Source organism: Ictalurus punctatus, chromosome 4 (genome assembly GCF_001660625.3).
Source record: "Ictalurus punctatus breed USDA103 chromosome 4, Coco_2.0, whole genome shotgun sequence".
Lineage (NCBI taxonomy): Eukaryota > Metazoa > Chordata > Actinopteri > Siluriformes > Ictaluridae > Ictalurus > Ictalurus punctatus.
The window spans coordinates 472,501-476,818 of NC_071284.1; the positions used below are offsets into that span (position 1 = coordinate 472,501).

General features: G+C 38.0%; 1 protein-coding gene across 2 annotated transcripts in view; it reads left to right on the top strand.

The window, feature by feature from the left end:
• Positions 1-629, top strand: part of si:dkey-30c15.2 (uncharacterized protein LOC558938 homolog) — a 10,584-nt gene extending 9,955 nt beyond the window's left edge. For both annotated transcript variants that reach the window (XM_053677767.1, XM_053677768.1), the window contains exon 12: positions 1-629. This exon is cut by the window's left edge and continues 879 nt beyond it. The gene's annotated coding sequence lies outside the window, so the exon portion shown is untranslated.
• The last annotated feature ends 3,689 nt before the right edge of the window (positions 630-4,318 follow it).

The following is a 4,318-nucleotide window of genomic DNA, read 5'->3' on the forward strand; positions in this document are numbered from 1 at the left end:
CAGAAATTAACGCAAACATCAAAGCAGGATATTTTAATAATCTGGACCTGGAGCTGAGAAACAGCTGCGTAACCCGACTCTGAATACGAGGAACTTTCCCCATGTGAATACTGATGTAACTCCTGAACTGAAGTCGACTCAGCTCTGAGGTGGATCCTGTGCCTGAGCAAAGATTTTAAAGATAATAACAGACTGAGTTTGGTTGTGTACGTGTTCAAATTTAAATATAAAGCACCTTTTTTTAATTTGTTTTGTTTTTAATCCTCTGCTGCGTAAGTTATATTAATGTTTACGATGTGTTTAGAATAAACAACCTGATATTAAACTTTAACATGCACATTTGATCAAATAAATAAATAAATAAATAAAATTGACTGTATTATTAAACAGGTCGGAGCTCACTGTGTATTGTAATAAGATTAGAACAAATGAATATTTAACATTTATGGAGTATATTTTGTAACATTATCTCTTTTTTTTGTACCTTTCACATATCAGGATATTTTTAACATTATATTTATAACATGAACGATCCATGCCATGACTGACATCATTTGTTATTTGTTCTTTTGTTTTTTTTTCCTGTTATGTAACAATGACCCAGTAAAATCTTTCTGCTTGAACGTTAACGGTTTTATTCTGTGTCTCAGAACCACAAGTAAATGATTCAGTGAAGTCATGTGCATATATATTACGGTTACTTGAGAACTTTGTTTGCTCTGTGTGTCTGATCTATTTTATAGTCTGATCATAGCCAGGTCATGTGCTGTGCAATACAGAAAGAGTTTATTAGGGAACAAACAGCTCTGACTGGGATGTAGGAATGTCATGGAGAATTTCCTCTTCAGGGTCGTGTGTGTGTAGAAAATGTAGAAACGTACGGACTAGTTTTCCCATCAGAGAACATTCAAGACTGGGTAAAATATCCTGGAGATATGGAAAAGTGTTAAACTCCGGGATTATTCTTCAGTCACTACAGTCAGCGTGATCAGAGTTTGACTTAATTGTGATGTTAGATTTCGAGAATTTACTAAAATATGTCTCTTAATTTGTGTAGCAGGTGAACATTAAATTAAAGCATGTATTAAAGCAAGGTTACGGAAACACACACCTGGTTTTATTTCTATTATTATTTCCTTATATTTTTTCCCCAAATAATGTTGAAGTCTAAACCTTGTCTGTATTCTACTTAGTTTTCTTTTGGTATGTTTTGGTGGTTATAATTTGTGTGTGTGTGTGTGTGTGTGTGTGTGTGTGTGTGTGTGTGTGTGTGTGTGTGTGTATGGGGTTCGTCAGAGGTTGATAGATTCATTTAGATTTAATTTTTAATGTTTACTCTCTACTCTCTGTTATGGCCAGATTAACTTTCAAGTCATTAAGTTGGGAAATTACCCGAGTTACAGCGCTTTCTCTTTCTTATCTATAATAATCTTCTAATAATCTTTTATTTCATTTAGCACTGAGGGAAATTTATATAAACGTTTACGGAGTACTAAAGTGCAAATTGGTTAATATTCAACAACTATGTATATGTATAATTATGTATAACTCTAACCCTAACCATCCATCCATCTTCAACCGCTTACTCCTTTTCAGGGTCGTGGGGGAACCTGCAGCCTATCCCAGGAAGCTCTAACCCTAACCCGAGATATTTATATTAATAATGAGGGTAGCTACACAATTCCATTAAACCATAATATAAAAAAACAAACAAACAAACAAAATCCCTCATGGGGAACAGATGCCCAAATGTCTCCACATACCCAAACACACAAACACATTGCTATCATTATGGAAACATTAAGAGTTTAATAGTTTTGAGTTATTTCATGTCAAAGACCAACAATGAGGAGTTAAAAGTTGTAAAGGTTTCACCGCTAGAGGGCGACACACACACACACACACACACACACACACCTTGTACTCTGAATGTGTTAGTTTAAATTCACTGATTTGGTGGCAGGGTAGAAAGATTTATTAAAAGCATGAACATGTGAATAATTATTAGTGACATTACTACATGTATCTGACAGGACCCGGGCTGAATGGCGATGATGGCGGAACATTAGGAGGTAGTTCATCACACTGCAGTGCGTTAGCGTCGTTAACAAATAACTGTCTATCGCTAACATGACATGGAGCGTAGCGTTAGCTGGTTTCACGCCACAATGCTGCTGTCTCAAACCAATATAATACAGCCCCGTCTTTCAGGTGCTTCTCCAAATTCCAGGTGTTTCCTCGCTGTGTTTGAAATGAACGATAGCATCGGTTACACACCGGAAACCGCTTACCTTTCCTCTCAACCAGTCAGGGCGGAGCTAAAATTGTCGCCATTTCTGTAGTTTTTCCCGTGTGCTTGTAAGCGTTCTTCATCTTCACCACTTGTGGACCGACTAAAACACTTACGCGTATCTGCTGCCCCCTTCAGTTCCGGATGAATTGCAACATCGGCACCTTCGGCGTTTTACACTATAAAACACTATTACATGTCTTCTAAAAAGTCTCATGTTTAGACAGCGTAGCTTTCCTGCACTCCAAACACGAAGAGGTTTAAGTGCTATTGATTTATCTTTCCATTCTTGTGTTTATTTTAGACAGGACGGGCAGTGAGGGTGATGGCAGTCAGGCAGGACTGCAGCTCTCAGCAGAGAGTCCACATTTAAAACCAGTTTATTGGTAAATGTGTTTATACTGTCTCTATAGACCGTTGTACTGTTTAATGTTAATATAAAAAACAGCTTGATTCATGTACATGGTAATGTAAGTGTTTAAAACTACTAGCAGTGTTTCTCACACAAGGTTACACTTGGACGGCCTGCAGAGTAAATTGACCTCCAACAAGGAGTTTGGCAGTTCTCCAACAAGGAAACTTAGGGAGTTTTTCCTCACCACCGTCGCCACTCAGTGTCTTGCTCAGTTGGGATAAATTCACACCTTTAATATCTGTACACCGTGTTGATATTTCTGTAAAGCTGCTTTGAGACAATGTCTATTGTAAAAAGTGCTACACAAATAAAATTGAATTGAATTGAACAAGGTGTGTTACGTCCATGAATAATGTTTTATTTATGAAGTCCACTAAGTCCACTAGACACAGGGTTGACGGGCCGATCGTCGGCCCCTCCACATGCCGAAGTGTCCTTGGGCAAGACACTGAACTCCAAGTTGCTCCTGATGGCAGGCTAGCACTGCGTGTGTGTGTGTGAGTGTGTGTGTGTGAGTGTGTGTGTGTGTGTGTGTGTGAGTGTGTGTGTGTGTGTGTGCGTGTGTGTGTGTGTGTGTGTGAGTGAGTGTGAGAAACAGTGTTAAACACTTTGTAGAACCGCTAAGGTTAAAAGGCACCATATAAATGCAGACCATTTACAGTTCTCACAAACCCTGGGGCACAGATTTGAAGTTGGCTGTTAAAAGAACACACTTTGAGCGAAGGTGAGAGGGGTGTAGAGAACATGGTGGCTGAGCAGACCTCACCTGTCAGGTAGCTGAGTGTAGTAACATCTGACAGAAACCAGCATGAGGACGGGAGGAACCCAATAAATTCACTCCATAATTTCACACTGATGTTCCTAGACGTCAGCTAATCCTGATATTTATTTATTAGGGTTTGTGAGGGTTAAATGATGAAGACCGCAATATGAAAATATTATTATTATTATTATTATTATTATTATTATTATTATTATTATTATTATTATCTCCCACCAGTCAGCTCTCCTCTATCACACACAGCTACTAGCCGAGGAGGGTGAAGGCTAACACCTGCTTCGTCCAAAACATGAAGACAAACTCACCTTTTGGAACTGCTGCTCATGCTGCCTTCATTAATATTTAATGAATCAGCTGTCACGTAAACACGATAACAGACTAAACCAGCTACACTTCATTCACCACTGAAATTGAGTTTGTTTTTTATCTTAAATGATTTAAAGGGAATGTAAAAGTTTGTGTGGGATAAATATGATAATAAAATTATGAGTCATTTGATTTTAGCTTCATGCAGCTTGTAGTCACTTTGTGTAAGACAGTGTAACCCAAAAGCTTAGAAATGTATTTGTGTGCACATTATAGTCGTTATTTATATACAATAACATATTTTTCCATTCAAGCTAAACAGTTGATTTATGCCCAAAGTGTACAGGCTCCTAAACTGAGCCGATGAAAATGCTAAACACAGCCGTAAACCGCTCAGGGAATCGATTTATTCATCCTCATAACAATCATTCATTTAGGACATTATACTGTATATAATAATATTGCTGAAAGAAATTTGGAACGCTTGGGACTTCCGGATTCTTGGAACAGTGTTGCTAAGCAACAT